This window comes from Elephas maximus, chromosome 18 (assembly GCF_024166365.1).
Source record: "Elephas maximus indicus isolate mEleMax1 chromosome 18, mEleMax1 primary haplotype, whole genome shotgun sequence".
NCBI classification, from domain to species: Eukaryota; Metazoa; Chordata; class Mammalia; order Proboscidea; family Elephantidae; genus Elephas; species Elephas maximus.
The window spans coordinates 13,992,782-14,013,694 of record NC_064836.1 but is presented as its reverse complement, the minus strand read 5'-3'; the positions used below and the strand labels follow the sequence as shown (position 1 = coordinate 14,013,694).

The following is a 20,913-nucleotide window of genomic DNA, read 5'->3' as shown; positions in this document are numbered from 1 at the left end:
CTAGTCCTCACGATACCCAGTCTGCAGAGTGGGGATCCCCCAAAGCCAAGCCTTACACTTATATTGAAGTCCTTTGCTGAGGACTGGAGTGAGACCTTCCAGAATGCCAGCTCATGGGGCATGTTGAAGGGCACCAGAACTCAGGGGGATATTTCCACCCCGTTCTTTAGGGTGAGATGTGCCTATGCCCAGGGACAAATTCTGAGCTGTCCCCCGCATTCCTCAGTCCAGACTTTAACTTTCAGGAGGGTAGCAAAATGTGGTCTCAGATGCCCGCTGGGCCTATCAGCTGCACCTGTCCTTTAACAGCTGCTAAATTCCCCATCTGTCCTCACCTTGCAAGAGGGCCAGAGGCATTATCAGGAAAGGGACTCCCGGACCCAGGCGCTGTGCCCCTTCCTCCGTCAAGCACAGGAACAGCGCTGGCCCCTGACACTCAAGCTCGAGCAACTGGCCCCACCCAACTCCTCCCTCTGGTGTGCGGATGTGTTAGGGGGAGGGGGCCTCCGGCCAGTCAGGAGTTAAAATGGCATCCGGACTAGAACGAGGTGGAGTGGCCTGCAGACGACGGGGAGGCGACAGGAGTAGGCTGGGGAGGTTGGGAGCGCGGCGGGGCAGCAAGTGAGGAGGGCGAGCGAGCGGCGGGAGGAGGGCCGCGTGCGGAGGGGGCGCCGGGCGCCGCGAGGGCCTGCTCTGTGCACTTGCAAACGAGCGAGCGGCGCGCACAGGGAGCGCCCGGCTGTCTCCCTCCAGCCCCGGCCCCGACTCGCGGAGGGCGGCGCTCAGGGCGCGGAGAGGGGCGGGGGAGAGATTGTTATTCTGCCATCGCCTTGCCCGGCAGGGCCCCCGGAACCACTCCCAGGGAAACTCCTCGGCGGGGAAGGCGCCGAGCGACCCTCCCCGGCCTGTGCTGGCGGCGCGCGCCGAGCGAGGGCGCGGACCGCCTCTCCTAGCCGGGCCCGGCTTGGAGCCGAGGCGGCGCGCGGCGGACGGCGGCCCTGGGAGCCCGGACGGCGCCCGTGGGGTGAGTGTGCGGCTCCCGGGCTGACACCGGGCAGGGGCGGGGGGCTGCAGCAGCTGCCGGCGCTCTGTGGACACCGAGACCGTTCGGGTGAATGCGGGGTACGAGGCGGGAGTGGCCGGAGCATCCGCCCCGGAGCGTCCAGCTCCTGCCCCACCGGCACCGCCGCTCCGCCTGACCCGGGCAGGGGGTTGGGGGAGGGGCAGGCCGCGGGCTTCCCCCGAGATGCCTGCTGGAGGGATGGTGACCTGGGAGAAGGAGGTGGCGGAGGGGGGAGAGGGACGGAGAGCCGGAGAATGTAAAGAGGGTTGCCGGCTGCACAGGCTGGACCGGAGGCGGCGGGGGAGGGGGCATCTCGGGCCTCGGTCGACCTCGAGGGCCCGAACCTGCCCAAACTGTAGCTGGTTAGAGCGGGGCCCTGGAGATGTCGAGGAGCCAAGAGGTGTCAAAGGGATTAGGGAGGGCGTGACGGGCGAACTAGCAGGGTGGGAGCGCCCCAGAGCCTCGGGAACGTTCCTTTACTTGGGGCTCGGGTGTCCGTGGGGAGGGACAAGGTGGCCTTGGTGTCTCTCCGAAGTGTCTGGAGCCAGAAGCCAGGCTCCCCCAGGGCCTACCGGGGTCTCACCGCAACCTGGGATGGGACATTGGGGTGGGGGATGGGCCGACCTTAGGTTCAGCTTGGGGCCGCTGAGGGTGGGAAGCGGGAACCGAAAGGTGGCTCTGCGCCCACTGCAGCACCCAGGAGACAGGATGGGCAGGCCAGCCACAGGTGGGCCGTCTGTCCTACCGGCGAAGGGCGGCACTGGCTCTGGCTAACCAGCCAGCGAGGAGCCACTGGGTGAAGGGGAACTGAGCTCCGTTTGGGGCTGAGCTGAGAAGCTAAAGAGACCTGGACCCCGGGGATGAGTCCTAGGAGTGTTGCTGTGCTGCACGCTGTCCCTGTACTTCCTCCCCCGCCAAACGAACAGGAAAGAAAAGGAAAATGTCAGCTGGGCTTTGTGCTCTGTTCCTCAGGATGCCGCAGCTCCCATCTGTTGAAGCCAACGCAGCTTCTAATTGGGCGACTGGCAGGGTCGGGAGGGGGTGGGCTGGGCACAGCGCTCAGTTGTTAGAGATGGACAGGCAGACCCCCTGCTTGAAGACCCCAGGAGGTGGGGGTAGTAGAGTGAACAGCCTCTCCTGGCGGGGGACTAAGGGTGGTTCCCAGCCAGCCTGGTCACAGTCATGGGGGAGATCTGGGTCTCTCCATGCACCCAGGCAGCTGGCAGGCTCCGTGCCCCGCACCCCCAACAGCTTGGGGAGGGCGCTCTGGCCCAGTGTGGGCTCCCTAAGTGAGAAGGCCAATATCTCCACCCTTTGCTCCTTAAAAAAAGGTCCCTCCAAAAAAGAGCACTGACCCTGGGGGTGGGCAGGGCTGTGTACAGGGCACTGAGGCCCCCTTGCCTATGGGCCTTGTTGCTGTCAGAAAAAAGTCACATGTGGGCGGCCTGACCCACTTTCCTCACTAAATGCTGTTGTGGGGGAAGAGAAGGGCACAGTGAGGGGTCTAAGCCCTCTAGCCCCTTCTGTTCCCTGGGTTGGCTCAGACTAAATCTCTTTACTCCCCAGGGGTCCCTCTGGACCACAGAAGGATCTCATTGTTTGGAAAGGTTGGAACTAAAGGCCTCAGTGCTTCAGGGACTGAGACCTGCTTAGGGTCTGGCCACCTAGGAGCACCCTCAAACCCACCCCTCCCCTGGCCCAGCCTACCCCCAGGGAGACACCAAGGGGCAGTGGCAACCCAGAGGTCTGCTAAGATGAATTCCACCCAAGCTAGGATGGCAGGCTTCCTCTCTAACTCCGCAGTCCCTCCCCCACTCCCCATTCCCTTTTCCCTCTGCCTCATTCCTCCACTTTTTCCCTCTCTCCTTCCCTCTTCCCTGTCTTCCCTCCCCAAGCTCTCTTCATCTCCCTTTTCCCTCACACCTCTCTTCTCCTTTCACCCGCCTCTTTCTCTCCCAGACTTCTCCCTCCTTCCCAGGTCTCTGTCCCCGCCTTTGCCCCCTTCTCTTCTGTAAACTGCAGCTCTAACCACAGGCCAGGCGTGTGAGCACGGCTCCGAGCATCCTGGGTGGGAGAACACGCAGGCACCGTTGTTTTTGCTGCATCCCCTTTGCAGAGCGGCTGGGGCTGGAGGCCCTGACAGCTTCATACCCTGGTCCCACCTCCTGTATCCTGTCATGAACTCACTTTGCCCCTCCCAGCCCCACACCCCTATTTTTCTATTTGAGAGGAAGAAGAAAATCCAGTGCTTTCGCTTTTTTTTTTAATTCATTCATTCAACAACTGTTTGTTTATTTTTATAATTTATTTTATTTTTGTTGTTGATGAGAATATACAGAGCGAAACATACACCAATTCAACAGTTTCTACATGTACATTTTTTTGAGTCGTGCAACCATTCTTACCCTCCTTTTCTGAGTTGTTCCTCACCCATTAACATAAACTCACTGCCCCCTAAGTTTCCTGTCCAATCTTTTGAGTTGCTGTTGTCACTTTGATCCCATACAGATAGATTCTAAAAGACTACAATGTCAGGGTAGACATTCTTTACTAGTTAAGCTAAACAGTTGTTTGGTTTCAAGAAGGCTTCAAGGGATATTTTTGGTTTAAGGTTTAAAGATTATCTCAGGGCAGTAGTTTTAGGGGTTCATCCAGCCTCCATGGCTCTAGAAAATCTGGATTCCATAGGAATTTTAAGTTCTGTTCCGCATTTCCCCCCTTTTGATCAGGATTCTTTTATAGAATCTGATCAAAATATTTAGTAGTGGTAGTCAGGCACCATTCAGTTCTACTGGTCTCATGGCAAAGGCGTCAACAACGTTATGCAAATAATGTGCACCTTCTGTGTTTGCTGGCTGTCCCCTCTCCCTGTAAGACACCCTCACAAGCACCACCATGCCATCCTCTTCCACATGTGGCTGTAAAAAAATTAGCATAACATGCTTACAAAAATACCTCTGGGGGGGGAGGGCGTGGCCAGCAAACAAATGCAGAAGGTGTTTTCATAAAAATGTGGTATTTATTAAGCACCTACTATGTGCCTGGCAATATTCTAGAAGCTGGGGATGCAGCAATAAATAAACATCCATCTCTCAGCAGAACCATACTTGTATCTGGGCTTGCCACCAGGATCTTTCAAGACCCACAGCTTGGGGAGTGGGCGGAGGAGAAGTATAACAATCCGGTCATTATCCTTATCTTATCATTATCACAGATGTAACATGCCAGGCTCATCTCCTTACAATATATCAGGCATTGCAAAGCTTACAGACCCAGGGTCATCCTGTCCCAAAGACACTTCTGACCAGAAAACATGGACCAGTTCATACCTCACCGTTTATTTGGCAGGGCTAAAGAGAAGGCTGTGGCTTCAAATAGAGAAAGGGGAAAGAAAGGAATTTATTGAGCACCTACTAAGTGCCAGACTCTGTTAGGAGTCTTATTCAGTCAGTTCTCATGGTAGCTTTCCAAGGTCTGCATTATTATTCCTGCTTTATTGCAGAGGAAACAGAGTCCCCGAGAGGATAAACCACTTGCCCAAGGTCACAGAGGTCTCCATTTTGATATCATTGCCTGCAGTTCATTTGACCCCTGTGACGTCTGTGACATTGGGTAACTTGTACAGATATCTGAGGCTTACATTTTACCCTAACTTTTTGTGCATGTGCCTTGTTTCCCACCTAGAGTATCAGCCTTCCAAGGGCAGGGACAGTAATACAAGCTCTCACCTGGGGCCAAGCTGGCAGTGATGAGGTCCTCTGTAGGATTTGCATAGCTATTGCATGAATTATGAATGATTGTATGAATATGCTTTCCCAGGTAATCAGGGAAGGCTTCCTGGGGGGGGTTGGGAGCCTGGGAGAGGAGGTAGGGAGGTCAGGGAATCTTTCTGATCCTGCACAGATTTGTGACAATTTGTAGGCAGCAGCAGCTGCCACCCTGACTATCCCCCACCCCACATCACCTGCATCCAGGTGGAGTTGATGGGAAATCACTATCTTTGTTCAGAGCCTGGGTGTGGGAGATTGGTCCTTGGCCAGTCTAAAGAGAATGTCGCTTGTGTCCTCGGCCTCCTCCTTCTTGGCAAGCCTGGACTTCTTAAAAAAGCTCAAAGCAAGGGGTGGGGGCTTTAGAATCTGCAAGAACTGTCAGGGAAAGACAAGGACAATGGATGGAGGCTGGATGGGGCAGCCTAGGGGGAGAGTGACCAAGGAACAAAAGAGAAGGAAGACAAGAGTAGAAAACTGAAAAACTAACAGCAGAAAATGAGATACAAAAAAAGCCACAGCCAGACAGGCTGGGCAGCAGGGTGTGGGGGAATGATAAGAGGGCAGGTTAGAAGGGTGCCTCTATCTTACACTTTCCTGGCTGCTCTGTCTCTCTGGCCTACAGCTCAGAGGCTGAAATAGTCCACACGTTAGCCATTCCTTCAGACATTTGTTTATTCAATCAGCCAGTCGTTTCTAGGCACCTGCTATGTGCTCAGCCCTCTGCTAGGGGCTAAGGACAAAGATAAACCAGATGTCCCTGACTTCAGGGGGTTCACAGTAAGAGTATAAATTCTGAAGCCACATTGCTGGGGGTCAAGTGCAGGCTCTACCGCTTCTAGCTGAGTGACATTGGGCAGGTCATCCAACCTCTCTGTGACTTGGTTTTCTCAACTATAAATGGGAGAAAATGAGTGTTCAAAGAGTTAGCACATGTAACAAGCTTGGAACAGTGCCTGATATAGTAAGTGCTGTGTAAAGTATTTGTCATCATTGTTATCATCATCATTGTTATGATATGGGGGAGTCAGTCCTGTGGACAATAAGGAAACAAGTGCTAAAATACAGGGAAGAGCAGGTCAGGCGTGACTATGTCTGTCTGCGGACTAGGAGAGGGTTCCAAAACGATGTGATATTTGGGCCAAGGCAAGGAATCAACCAGGCAGAGCTGGTGGGTCTGGGAGCACTGGTGCTAAGGGTATTTGGGGCACAGGGACTGTGTGTATGAAAGGTGCCGTGTTGTGTATGTGTTTTTCTTTATGGGTATCAGTACCACCGTTGACACGTCCCTCTTCAGCCTCTCAATCTCCAGTGCTCAGAGCTGAGCTTCCGGTGGGGCTGGCAGGTCGCCCAGAACCATCCCACACTCCCTGGCCTTAAACAGTTAGCCTCCGGACAGGGACCTGGTGCGTCCCTGCTGGGTTTGTTCTCACAACCTTGACCTCCTAAATGTTCTGAGCCATCATCAAGCAGGCTTCTGCGCCAGGCCCAGCACTGCCGCGGCCTTTGTCTTCTGGCTTCTACCTGGGACCAGGAGATTACCTGGCCTGAGGGAGCTGCCTTTTAGGAGGTGAGTTTAACTGGGCTTGGTTTGGAATTCAGTTTTTCTCTGTACATTTCTTCTACCCACACCTTCCGTGCTGTTCGGCATTTGATGGGCTTGCAGTGAGTTTCAAGATGAAGAGCAGGCAGAGGATTCCTGGGGCAGGAGCTGTTTCTCAGCTTCCACCCCTCCACATGGTAATGACACTAATTATAGCAGCCTGCCTTTACTGAGTACTTACTAGGTGCCGGGCACTTTGCCAAGTGCTTTACCTGCATTATCCTATTAAATCCTCAAAAACACCCCTGTTAGCTAGGTGCTATTATTATCCTTAATTTAAACATGAGGAAACTGAGACTCAGAGAGGTTAAGTAACTTGCTCAAGGACATACAGCTGAAAAAAATTGGGGGGTGGGATTTAAGCCTTCTGTCTGATTCTTAACCAGGCCCCCAGAATCCCACATTCCTTGGGCTTAGAGGGTACTCTGGAGGTCATCTAGCCCATTCCCCTCACTCCCTACGGTAAGAAGCTCCCCAACCCCAGCCCAAGCCAGTGGCAGCCTGTCCCCTCTTTCTGCTGGTCCTGCAGGTCACAGCTCCTCAAGATCCAGTGTGGTTTCCTTCTGTCCCAACTAGTGCCTTGAGACCACGCGGAGCCAGCTGGGCCCTAAGAGTCAGCCCTCAGGGCCATGGTGGGAGGCAGTGCAGGCGCAACTCACTGGGAAACGTGAGCATGGGACATAGACCCCAGATAAGGTGTGGGAACTGGCGAAGGCTGGGCTCAGTGCTGCCGCTCACAAGGCAGACTCACCTGTCTTGGGAAGAACAAGTACAATCGTTCCTATTTACAAACTTCTCACAAGGCAGATCCTTCAGGAAAAAAATATGGAAGAAGGGGCAGCAATTGTTAGGCAACAAACTTGGGTCCCCCAGGAAAAGTAGGTTTGTCTTATCTGATTCCTTCAGAAAAAGGAGGAAGACTGAAGAAAAGTACCTGGCAGGAAAGGTTACATTGCTCTATAAAGTGTTCTCAAAAGGATCATTCAAAGGCGGGTGAAGAAACTCTTTGCCCTGGGAGGGTAGAAGCAGTGATGCCCAGGAGATGGAGTGACCACAGAAGGGCAGCTGTGGGCAAGCCGGAAATCTAAAACATGCGCAGGAGGAAGGAGAGGGCTTTACTACTTCACCTTGCCTGGCAGTAGCCCCTCACTCCACTCACCCCAAATTCTTCTTCTGAACACACCTCCCAGTGGGATGAAGGCAGCTGGCCTCAGACAGCTCCACGCTTCTGAGCTGCAGAAGGTGCTTCCTCAGAGTTGGGTCCAGGGGTAGAATGGTAAATCCCACATCTATAGGGGACCTACTGAATTATCCTGTCCGTTTCCCATCTCAGCACAGCTCTGCCTCAGCTGTCTCAGACACAGGGTGGGGGTGCACTCTCCCTTCATTCAGCAAGGATTTGTTAAGCGCCTGTACCAGGCAGGGGAGTATAGACAGCAGTGAACATTCGGACAGAAATCTGTGCCCTGCAGGAGCTTTTATTTTATTCCCTGGGGATGCAGGAAAATAAATTTGTAAAACAAAACAGTATATTAGAAAGCGGTGAGTATGAAGAGGAGACCCTGGGTGGGGCAAGCGGTTAACACACTTGGCTGCTAACCAAAAGGTTCAAGGTTCCAGTCCACCCAGAGGTGCCTTGGAAGAAAGGCCTGGCTTTCTAATCCAAAAAATCAGCCATTGAAAAGCCTATGGAGCACAGTTCTACTCTGACGCACATGGGGTTGCCATGAGTTGAGCTGACTCTGGCAACTAGTGGGTTTTAAGGGCTAAGAAGAAAAATACAACAAGGAAAGGGCTAGAAGAATGTGTGTAGGGAGGAGGGGAGTTTGTAGTTTTGCCCAGAGTGACTGGAGAGGCCTCACTGAGAAGGTGACCTTCGAGTAACGTGAGGTAGTGGCGGGGTGGTAAGGGCCCCCCAGGCAGAGGGAACAGCTGGGACGAGGACTGTGAGGGGGGATGCGCCTGGTGGGCGTGAGGAGCCCTGAGAAGGCCAGCGAGGCTGGAGTGTAGAGAGTGAGGGGAACAGCAGGAGGTGAGGCTGGAGTGTAGAGAGTGAGGGGAACAGCAGGAGGTGAGGCTGGAGTGTAGAGAGTGAGGGGAACAGCAGGAGGTGAGGCTGGAGTGTAGAGAGTGAGGGGAACAGCAGGAGGTGAGGTGGAGAGGCAAGATCTTGGGGAGCTCCGTCGGAGCCAGGGTGAGGAGTTCGGTTTTCCCTCTGGGTAAGACGGGGAGCCTTTGGAGGATTGGAGCAGAGGTGACATGATCTGACTTTTTAAAACCCCGGAGTTCTGGCTCCCCATTTCAGCATTTCACTCCGTGGCTGGGCAGGAAGTTCTCAGGTCTGACTGGACTCTGCAGCCGCTGATACCGTTTTAGTCCGTCAGAACTTAAGTTCACACCACGTAGTTTTTGAGCACTGTCCTAGGCAGTGTGGGTGGGAGGTGGGGGAGAATATAAAGAACCCTGAGACACAGTCTTTGACCAGTGGCCATTGTGTTGGTTCCGATTCATGACGACCCCATGTATGTCAGAGTAGAGCTGTGCTCCATAGAGTTTTCAATGGCTGATTTTGGGGGAAGTAGATCACCCGGCCTTCTTTTTAGATCACCCGGCCTTTCTTCTGAGGCACCTCGGGGTGGACTGGAACCTCCAGCCTTTCAGTTAGCAGCTGAGCAAGTTGAGTTTGCATCACCCAGGGACTCCGCTGGTAAGGAAACATACAGATGAGTTGGGGAGGCAGAACTTACACTCACGAGAAATAATGAGGGAATAATACCAGACAGTATTTAGAACCAAGTGCTAAACTGTGTGATTTAGACTATAAATGTTATCAGAACTGTGAGCTCCGTGTGGGAGTATATACAGAACGCTTCCTCCAGGAGATGTGGTTGACTGGGCCTAGATGACGGGGTGGGGTTTGGATTTGCCGAGGAGGGGATTCTCAGGCAAGGGGAGCTTGTCGCTTGTCGGGGGAGGGGTGCGGGCAGGGTGGGAAGAAGGGTGGCCTTGCAGGAGCGGAGGGTGCCCGGGTGGACTCAGGCAACAGCGTGTGAGCTCCCAAGGACCGGATGTCAGTCTCTGGGGTAGTCCGTCTCTGGGGTAGTCCCTGCCCACCATGCGCGTTTCTGGTTTCCTCTTTATTCTCTCAGAGGGCGAGGAGGACAGCTGCTCAGAGAATGAAGATCCTCTGCTCAGCCTCTTGCCCTCTCTTTCCCAGGCCGGCTGATCTCTGTTCCTTGAAGCTCTCCTCCTTGAGAAGACCCTGTTTCTGGCTCCCTGGTTGTTTTTATAGATCTGAGCCCTGCGGTGCAGTAGTTAAGAGCAACAGGTGCTAATCAAAAGGTCGGCAGTTTGAATCCACCAGCAGCTCCTTGGAAACCCTATGGGGCAGTTCTACTCTGTTCTATAGTCTGTATGAGTCGGAGTTAACTTCACGGCAGTCTTTTTTTTTTTTTTTTTTTTGGTGCACTCTCCTTTATTTTATTGTGGTAAGATAGAACATTTGGTGTTCCAACCATGTTTATGTGTACGGTTTGGTGGCCTTAATTACAGTTACCATGTTGGATCTGCACTTTCTTAATCTGAGATGCTCCCCCACCCGCCTCGGCCTGCTGCTGTCTGGGGCCCAAGCAAAAAAAAAACACTCAAACCCCTTGCTGTAGAGCCTATTCCAAGTCACAATGACCCCCCTGTGTTACAGACTAGAGCCAGGCTCCATAGGGTTTTTCTGACTCTATGGCACAAGTGGTTAGAGCACCTGACTCTAACCGAAAGGTCAGCAGTTTGACCACACCCAGAGGCTCCTTGTGAGAAAGACCTGGAGGTCTGCTTCCGTGAAAACTATAGCCATGAAAATCCTGTGGGGCAGCTCTACTCTGTCACATGGGGTCACTATAGTCTGAACTGACTCTATGGCATCCAACAACAGGCTTTGCAGAAGCAGATTGCCAGGTAGCTCTACCAACATTTAATAGAAGAGTGCAAACTGTTTGCGCCACCCAGGAAGTCTGGGACCCAGTCCACTGAATTCCCTTGGGCTCCATTTGTCCACTCAGTCTGCAGCCCGCGGCACTCGTTGCTGGGGCTCCTGTTTGATAGGTTACTCATGTAACATTTTATCTGGTTTCATGTATAGTAGACTGGAAATAAAGTCATTCCAGAATGAGCAAACCTCTTCTCGTTCCCATCTGTCCTCCCACCCCATGAGGGGTGGGTCAGTTCTCTCCGGAGAGAGTCTGACTTGATCTTAGGGGTTTGAGCTAACCTCAGCCGTGTGGAGAGAGACTGCCCTGAGTCAAGTGGGATCCAGTGGTTGTTCCTCACCCCCCAGAGACAGAGGTTGTTGTAAGCTGCCGTCAAGCCAGTCTCCAACTCATGGCAACCCCGTGTATGAGACTGGACTGTTGTGATTCGTAGGGTTTTCATTGGCTGATTTTCAGAAGTAGGTTGCCAGGCCTTTCTTCCCAGTCCATCTTAATCTGGAAGCTCTGCTGAAACCTTTTCAGCATCGTAGCAACACTCAAGCCTCCACTGACGGACAAGTAGTGGCAGCGCTGAGGTGCATTGGCTGGGAATCAAACTCCGATCTATTGCATGGAAGGTGAGAATTCTACCACTGAACCACCACTGCCTCCAAAGACAGGAGGACCTTCCAGTCCCCACCACCAGCAGCCGAAGAGCAGGAGCCAAGAGTCACACAGGCAAAGTCTAAGGGTTCTGTAGACAGGGAGCCTTCTCCCCATCCTCTGGGCCCTTGGGAGCCTGGGAAAGGAGGGCCTACCTGCGGTAACCCAGAGGCACCCTGGCACGATATCCTCAAAGACGCAGGAGCTGAGGACTGCCTGAAGCGTCTATCCTCATGGCTTATAAGCCACAGGAGAGAACAGGAGCTTTGCAGTCAGTCCAAGCTGGGTTACAGTCCACATCCCTAACCACGTGCCCTTGGGCATTTTATTAACTTCTCTTAGCCTCAGTTTCTTCATCTGCGTATCTGGGTTAATAACATGCACGTCGTCATGTTGTTAATGAGAGCCTAGCATTATCGCGTGCTTACGATGTGCCAAAAAAGAGCCCTGCTGCCTCCTCCCATTTAATCCACAGACTGCTGTGAAGTAGATATTATTTTCCCCATTTTACAGTCAAGGAAACTGCAGCTGGGAGCATGAAGTAACCTGGCCAAGGCCACCCATGGTCAGCACGTGGCCAAACCAGAGTTCATTCAGCCCCACAGCTTTCGGACTCTGGAACCCCCGTTCTCAACCAGCACATTAAACCGACTAATCTGTGTAAAGTGCTTGCTACAGAGTAGAAGCTCAGTAAATGTTCACTTCTTTTCTACTGCATTTCCCCAGGGCCACTCTCCAAAGAAGAGCTTCCCCTATTGCACGTTTCTTTTCCCTGCTCCACCGGGACATTTGGCAGATGCAGGAATGGGACTGAGCTGCTGCTTTACACTGAGGGGAGAAAGTAAGACTTGGGGGGGGGGTGATTTGCATAAAATCGTAAAACACCAGGGCTTCAATGAATATACCTGGGGAAGCTTTCTCCTAAAAGTTTTGTTCTTCAGCTCTACTGGCAGAGGGTATCCTGCAGAGGTATAAACAGAGGTGAGGCTGAATGGGAGAAGGGTGAGAGGCCCCCACCTCCCCCAGGGACAGGTAAGAGCTCTCCTCACCTACAAGTAATAGGGTGATTGCTATGGGCCTGGAAGGGTACTAACCAGAAGATTCTAAACCAAACCTATTGCCGTCAAGTCCATTCCAACTCACAGCGACCCTAAAGGACAGATTAGAACTGCCCCATAGAGTTTCCAAGGAGCTCCTGGTGGATTTGAACTGCTGACCTTTTGGTTAGCAGCTATAGCTCTTAACCACTATGCCAACCAGGGCTTCCAGAAGATTCTAAGATCTTTATTTTCCTAAAATAGCCTTGGTGGCACAGTGGTTAAGTGCTTGGCTGCTAACTGAAAGATCGGCAGTTTGAACCCACCAGCAGCTCCATGGGAGAAAAGACCTGGTGATCTGCTCCAGTAAAGATTGCAGGTTAGGAAATGCTATGGGGCAGTTCTACTCTGTTCTGTAGGGCAGCTCAACAGCATACAACAGCATCCTTTCTGAACTTGGGTACTGTTTTTTAGTGTTTGTAATTAACAACCTGGGGGGTTCCTCTTGATGGCTGTAGGAAGACAACAGTGAAGGCCAAGGTTTGGGAGGAAAGGAGAGTATCTGAACTTGATGGCTATTAAATCAGTATGCCTTCTGTGCAGTGTGCAAAGCTAAGATGATGGGGATGGAATGGGTAATGGGGAGCCAAGAAAGCCAGGTCATGGCCTCAGGGACCATCTGGCTGATGGGAAAGATCACTCACATGTGTGCCTGGACACAACACACATGCACACCCAGAAAGCTCGGTCAGACCTTACCTGGAAATAAAAACAAGAGCAGATGACTGCAGGGTAGTTTGAATATATAGGTGGATATGAAATGGAGAGAAGGAGCTAAGATAGGCTGTAGTCATTAGGTGCCACTGAGTCAGTTCAGACTCAGCGACCCTACATGCAGCGGAACACTGTTGCAGCTGCTGTACCAGTCCATCTCGTTGAGGGTCTTCCTCTTTTTCACTGACCCTCTACCAAGCATGATGTCCTTCTCCAGGGGACTGGTCCCTTCTGGTAACATGTCCAAAGTATGTGAGGTGAAGTCTCGCCATCTTTGCTCCTAAGGAGCTTTCTAGCTGTACTTCTTCCAAGACAGATTTGTTTGTTTTTCTGGCAGTCCAGGGTATGGTCAAGAATCTTCACCAACACCGTAATTCAGACATATCAGTTCTTCCTTGGTCTGCCTTATTCGTCATCCAGCTCTCGCATCCATGTGAGGTGATTGAAAATACCACAGTTTGGGTCAGGCACATCTTAGTGCTCAAGGTAACATCTTTGCTTTTTAACACTTTAAAGAGGTCTTTTACCCCAAATTTGCCCAATGCAATATGTTGTTTGATTTTTTTGACTGCTCCTTCCATGGGCATTGATTGTGGATCCAAGTAAAATGAAATCCTTGACAACTTCAGTCTTTTCTCCACTTGTCATGATGTTGCTTATTGGTCCAGTTGTGAGAATTTTTGATCTGTGTTGAGGTGCAATCCATACTGAAGGCTGTGATCTTTGATCTTCACCAGTAAGTGCTTCAAGTCTTCACTTTCAGCAAGCGAGTTTGTGTCATCTGCATATTGCAGGTTGCTAATGTGTCTTTCTCCAATCCTGATGCCACGTTTTTTCATATAGTCCAGTTTCTTGGATTATTTGCTCAGCATACAGATTGAATAAGTGTGGTGAAAGGATACAACCCTGATGCACAACTTTCCTGAGTTTAAACCACGCAGTATCCCCTTGTTCTGTTTGAATGACTGCCTCTTAGTCTTGGTCTATGTACATGTTCCTCATGAGCATAGTTAAGTGTTCTGGAATTCCCATTCTTTGCAGTGTTGTCCATAATTTGTTATGATCCACACAGTCGAATGCCTTTGCATATTCAATAAAACACAGGTAAACACCTTTCTGGTATTCTCTGCTTTCAGCCAGGATCCATCTGACATCAGCAGTGATATCCCTCGTTCCACATCCTCTTCTGAATCCTGCTTGAATTTCTGGCAGTTCCCTGTCGATGTACTGCAGCAACCGTTTTTGCAAAACAGTTTTTACAAATGGTCCTCATACTTTCCTCCCTGGAGACCCCCTCTTCCACCCCATGTCTCTTGCCACCCCGCCAGCACAGCCTAAACCTGCCAGCATTCACACCGGACGGACAGCCCCCAAAGTTCCTCCAAGTTTCCTGCTAAGGGTCCTCTAGGGGGAAAAGGAGGCAGGTCACAGCGCGTTAGAACTGATGGCAACCTGAGAGCCCTCTGGTCAAGTGGCTTTTATAGATGTTGATCCATTTGTCAAAACAAAACCATGTACGTGTGACAGGCAGAGTGACAGCCCCCCAGTGACATCCGTGTCCTAATCCTGCCAATCTGAATATGTTGTGTTATATGGCAAGGAGGAACCAAGGCCGTAGATGGAATTAATGTTGCCCATCAGCTGCCCTTAAGGAGGTTATCCTGGATTACCGGGTGGGCTCCATGTAATCAGGAGGGTCTTTGAATGGGGAAGAGAGAGGCAGAAGTCAGTGTCAGGGTGATGCTGTGTTAAGGACATGGCCAGCCACTGCTGGCTTGCAAGATGGAAGGAGGCCACAAGCTGAGGAATGCAGGCAGCCTCTAGGAACTGGGGGAGGGAAGGAACTGGGTTCTTCTCTAGAGCCTCCACAAAGTAGTAAGGCCCTGCCAACACCTTGATTTTGACCCCATTTCAGATTTCTGACCTCCAGAACTGTAAGATGATGAAGTTGTATAGTCTTAAGCCACTAAGTTAGTGGTAATTTGTCACAGCAGTTATAGGAAACCAATACAACTTGGAACCTTTTAAGATATAAAACAGCAGACTTGAGGCTGCTGTAGCTAGAGCAAAGTGGGTAGACTAGAAGTCCACTGACCGGGCCTCCTCCCAGCCTCCCTAGTGACTTCCCAGTGACCAGGCCGAGGAACACTGGGGGTGAAATATCAGAACCACTTGCTGTCAAGTCGACTCTGACCCATGCCAGTCCCACCCCATGTGTGTCAAGGAGAACTGTGCTCCGCAGAGTTGTCGATGGCTGATTTTTCAAAAGTGGATCGCCAGGCTTTTTGTCAAGGTGCCTCTGGGTGGATGCAAACATCCAGCTTTTCAGTTAGCAGCAAGTTGGGTACTCCGTGTTTGAATCCAACCCCCTCATCTTACGGGTTACACCGAGGGCCAGAGAGAAGTGGCTTTACCCGAGGCCACGCTGTGCGTTAGTGGGAGAGCCAGGACTCCAGTCCAGGCCTGCTCCTGTGTTGCCTGAAATCCTGGATGCTTGAGCGCATTCTTTCATCGGGCATCCATTTTCCACTGATATAGGCCGGTATTTTTTACCCGCCAAGGCCCAGGCACTGTGCTAAGGACTGGGCAGGAGCAAAAACATGTTCCAGCTCAGGAAGGTGGGAAGACCACTGCTTGAGTTCTGGTCTTGCCCTCAGTCTCTCACCGTGCCTCGGTTTCCTCCAGATGTAGACTTTCGGCCCAGGTGGCTTAGAGCTGTCAGCTCTCCTTGGCCATGGGGCAGGTCCCCAGGTGAGCTTCATCACAGCTGCTCTGTGAAGGGAGGGAACTCCGCGGGTCCTGTGGCCCAGGCTGCACACAGCCTGTGCTGCACTTACCACGTCAAACAAGCTGCAGGTGGGCAGGACACAGGCTGGGGGACGAGCGGGAGAGGAGGAGGCAGAGCCGGTGCCCCGCCTGGAATCAGTGCCCCGATAGCACATTATCTCCCCTCCGCCAGGCACTTTGGCCTTCCCAGCTCTCCCCACACCACACCTGAGCCACTGGCTGGCCCCCGGGGCTGCCAGGTCCTGGTGTCGGTCTCCATGGCAACCCCACATTTGTTGTTCTTGTTTCTAATGACTTATTGGCATGTGTGGTAATTTGCAGAGCTTGGCAGGCAGAGCTAGGAGAGCTAGTGAGGAGGGGCGGGAGGGAGTGAGCGGGAGTCCGCAGTGGGGAGGGGGTTTAGGTTTTGGCTGGAGACAGAGGCACCCTTTTCTTCCTGCCCCATCCTTCCTATCCCCTGCTAATTGCTATCCCAAGTGAGGGAGCTGCTTCAGGTCCAGAGCCTTCCCTCTCTAAGGAGCATATCAGCTCCCTCCAGGCCCCTGGGAGGCAGACAGATGGACAGACAGATGTAGAGCACAGCTGCTCACCTGTCAGGCAGAGGCAGCCGGCAGGATGGGCAGGGGAGGGGGCTGACAGCCGCGTTCCTCCTTGGCAGGTCAGACCAGTCCATGTTTCCCGCCACTTTTCCTTCCTGCTCCTTGGGCCCTGAGAACAAAGGGCACCTCCTGGGCCCAGGAGTCACCACCCCACCTTGTAGGGAAAGGGCTTGGAGCTCATGTACTCATAGGACAGGCCCTTGCAGCTTCTTGGCGTCTGGTATAGTCAGACAGCCAAGCAGGGCAGCAGCGAATGAAATGCCAGGTTGTGGGCATGGTGGGGGACAGCAGGGAGGGGCAAGCCAGCTGAGCAATCAAACGGGGAGAGATGTGAGCGAGGCCCTGACCCCCTCCACTTTCTTCAGCAAAGCTTACCCAACCTCAAAACTGCTTCCTCAGGGCAAGGCAGTGGGGAGCCTCAGACTGTCTATGTTGCTGCAGTCTTCCTGCACACAGCTTCCCTGCCTCCCCACTTTGCTTCTGTCTCTTTCCATTCCGCTCCATTTATGCAGTCGTAGGAGGCAGCCTGGGATCCTGGAAAGAGCATGGTCTTTAAAGTTGGCTACACCTGGGTTAGAATCATGTGGCCACTGCTTACCAGCTCTGTGGCCTCGGACAAGTCTCAACCTCTCTTGGAGCCTCAGTGCCCTGCCTGAAATCAATGCCCCGAAAGCATGTTATCAGTTTGCTTCTCTGTAGAATGGGGTTATCATACCCATCTCACAGGGTTGTGAAAAAGCCAGCTCACAGTTATCAAATGCCTGGCACATTTGAAAAACACAAACAGCTGCCTGCCAAGTGGATCCCAACTCATGACGGCACCTCTGGGTAGGTTCCAACCAGCAACCCTTCGGTTAGTAGTTGAGCACTTAACCATTTGTACTACCCAGGGACTCCTCCTGGCACATAGTAGGTACCAATAAATAATAAAGAATTTTAAAAGGGACCTCTTAATTATCTACTCAAATAAACAGGAGCAATGTCATTGATAATTTTTAAAAAATTCTGGTGGACTTGGTAGATTTTTTTTTAATATATTTGAAACTATTTATTCAGTAAATAATTTATTAAACATCTACTGTGTGCAAAGTACAGAGCCAAGTGCTGGGTCTTTCCTGAGTTTTATAATTAGAGTGAAAATAGGTTGGTTGTACATTCTCTGAGCATATAGCATCTGAAAGGGGTGGGGAAAAGAGGTCCCAAGAAGGGCTAATAGCAGAGAGAGGGTGGTCCAAGTTCAACCCTATAAGTAGGTCTTACATGGATTTCTGAGAAGTGGCTGGCCCCGAGAGGAAAGTCTGCTTGGGAAGGCTCTGTCTGAGGCTTGTGCAGCGAGACACGTGGCCATCTTGGAAATGGTGAGTCTGCTTTTAGAACTGGAAAGAGGATGGAAGAGCCAGTGGATAGCCACTCCTCCATGTCCACAAGCTGCTGAGGCTTGAGGGGATGACCAGCACCCACCCAGCTACCAGCCACAGTAGGAGCAGAAACACCTGCTCTTGCCCTGGGCTTCTGAGCAGATCCCAGCTCCCTTGGTGGTGCTGGGGGTAGGGGGTGGAGAGGCCAGGGGGAGCTGGGAAACTTGGCTTCCATCTCTGCCAGCAGATGGGCTTCTGCCTGCAGCAGGAGTGCCTGTTCTCTCAGCCTCCTCCAAGACAGTGTGACAGAAAAGGTGAGAGGGCTGTGCCCTGAAGAGCATCTGGCCCCCTGCTTTCCCACCCATTTCATTCCCATCAGAGCACACAGAGCCCTGATAATGAATGGCTTAGGGTCACCGATGGACCCAAGGGCTGAGGGGAGCAACATCACAGCACACCTGTAACCCATCCATGCCTACCCAGTATCAGCTGGAAAGCTTTAACTTAGCCAGTCCCCCCAGCCTATCTCATCGTTGAGAAACCTGAGGTCGAGAGAGGGGAAAGGACTTGCCCAAGGTCACGTAGTTTGTTGGTGCAGTCGGGCTAGATGTGAAGCTCCTAACTGCTGCTCATGTGCTATATCACTCCCTCTTCTCAAGGCTACTTCTTTCACTTTCTTTGTGGACCTTTCACCCTAGAGAGCATACTTCAGGTGCAAAGATATATATTTCTGTAACAGATCATTATTCCCAGAGTCTGGTAAAATCACGCTGAATATCACCATCCCCCTTATCATCACCAGCCACCCTTTTCATTCAGTGAAGGCTTTAGCATCTGCCCATAGACATCCTCCCCTCTCCAAGTCCATCCATCGTCCTGGGTGGACAGTGACTCCAGAGATGACGTGGATAATTCATCCTACTCCCTGGCCTGTCTCTTCACTTGCTCCCCCACCTCAGCCACTCACTCCCAAGATCACACCCTAGATCTTGGCATCACCTGAAAGCCATCTAATAGAGCACCCTGCTTTGTGGTCACCACCTCCTGTTCCCCCAGCTTGCTTGTCCAACAACTCTCCCACAACCATTCTTTAACCTCACTGGGTCCTCTGGTCCATTGGCACCTCTATGTTCCTGCCATCTACCATCTTCCTGTCTTCCCTTCTCTCTGAGTCCAGATAGATTCCATGGCTCATCATTTTAAGAACTCTCCTGACAATATCCAATATCTCTTGACTCTCTGTGTTTTTATTGCCCCATATCCACTGGCAAAGTCCCAGTTCTGGATTAATCACTCTATATACTTCTCTCTGCCTGCCTGCATCCAGGTAGTTGAACCTGCTGGAAAACATACAAAATGAGGCAGATTGGTGTCTACAAATTCACCACCACCAACCTCAACTTAGACTTCAAAAGGGCCTGATGTTTCTACCACATCCTCCTGGTTCTCTCTCTCCTGACTCTCCACAAGGACTGTTTCACACCTTCCCCCCCAAACCTCAGTCCCCTCCACCTACACTCTGGCTCTCAGATGAGGGCCTCACCTCCTACTTCAAAGAGAAATAGAAGTCATCAGGCGGAACTCCCTCAGCTTGTCCACACCAAGCCCTCAAACACACCTGCCTCTGCACCAGTCCTCTCCTTCTCTCCTGCTTCAGCTGAAGAGGCAACACTTCCCTTTCAGGCCAGTTCTTCCACCACCTATGTTCTAGACTCTATCTTCTGGCCTTCTTAGGAACATCCTTCCCACCATCACAAGTTTCTGCCTATTAAAAAAAAAACACCTCTCTCAACCCAACTCTACTTCCTGCTACCGCCCAGTCTCTTTTCTCCTTCCCAGCCAAATTTCTTGAAAGAGTTGGCTACAACTAGTTCTCTCCATTTCTGCACCTCCCACTTGATCCACCGTCCCACTTCAGTCTGGCTTCCTCCTCCATTCTACTGGAACTGCTCTCCATGTTGCTAAATCCAGAGAACATTTTTTAGTTCTCAAAAGCATCTTTCACTCCTTTCACACTTTTTTTTCCTTCTGCTTCTCTGACCCTGTATTCCTGGCGGTTCTCGTCACTCCCAAGTTGTCTTTGCTGACTCATCCTCTACTTTTCAGTCTTTAAATGTTGGCATTCCTTATGGTCCAGTTTAAGGTCTTCTCTTCTGAGCAGACACTTTCTCTGTGGGTCATCTCAACCACGGGAATGGATTCCCTTACCATCCACACACAGATGACCCTCACATTTGTGTGTCTAGCCTACATCTTTTCACCTGAGCTCCATAAACAAGTTGACATAACAAGTTGGATGTCTCAAGAAATCTCAGACTTTGTTTATCTAAAGCCAGAGTCCTAATTCTTCTTCCATATTTTCCTGCTGCCACCCCTGCGGAAACCCTGGTGACATAGTGGTTAAGAGCTAGAGCTGCTAACCAAAAGGTCAGCAGTTTGGATCTACCAGGTGCTCCCTGGAAACTTTGTGGAGCAGCTCTACTCTGTCCTATAGGGTTGCTATGAGTTGGAATCGACTCAATGGCAATGGGTTTGATTTTTTTTGTTTTGTTTTTTAGGTTTTTACCTCTGCCTCTAGCGGTGTTGTCTGTCTTTGTGATTGGTACCACCTCAAACCAGTTCTGCATGCCATTAACTGGGAGTCCTTGTTGACTCTTCTCTTTCCCTTACTCTCTTGTATCTAGTTCATCACCTGGTCTTGTTTAATCTGCCTCTTAAATAGCCCTCGGATCCATCCACCACTGCCCTCTTCACAGCCTCCACTTTAGTCCAGGCTGCTCTCGTCTCCCTGCTGGACCACTGGAATCATCTGCTCATCGGTATGCCCACATCCACCCTTGCACCACCAATCCAGTCTCTGAATTGCTGCTAGAATGACTCTTCTGAGGGTAGAAATCTGACCCTGTGGTTTCCAGTGTTCCGTAGGATGACCAGCAGCTGACAGCCCTGTAGGACCTGGCCCATGTTTGCCTCTGCAGCCTCCCACCCCCTGCCCTCTGCCACATGCTCTACACTGCACATTGGCTTCTTCTAATTCCTTGACTGCTTCTCTCCTTTTGGCCTTCACATGTGCTGTTCCCTGTGCCCGATTACTCATCCCACCCCATACTCCCTTCTCTTCCCTAAATCCTAGTTATCTTCAGATCTCAGCTCAAATAGCCTTTCCTTCAAAAAAACTTCCTGTTACCTCCAGAATTTCCTCAGGTCCCTGTTAAACTCTCAATGCCCTTTTTGCTTCCTCTAAATGTTTTTCATCGTATCCTTATTATATAATTGGATGCTTATTAATAAATGTCTCTA

The 20,913-nt window shown here is 51.5% G+C and overlaps 1 protein-coding gene across 2 annotated transcripts in view; it reads left to right on the top strand.

Annotated features, from left to right (window-relative positions):
- The first annotated feature begins 729 nt into the window (after positions 1-729).
- Positions 730-20,913, top strand: part of LRRN2 (leucine rich repeat neuronal 2) — an 88,542-nt gene continuing 68,358 nt past the window's right edge. For both annotated transcript variants that reach the window (XR_007513854.1, XM_049858260.1), the window contains exon 1: positions 730-1,024. The gene's annotated coding sequence lies outside the window, so the exon portion shown is untranslated. The remainder of the gene's footprint in view (positions 1,025-20,913) is intronic.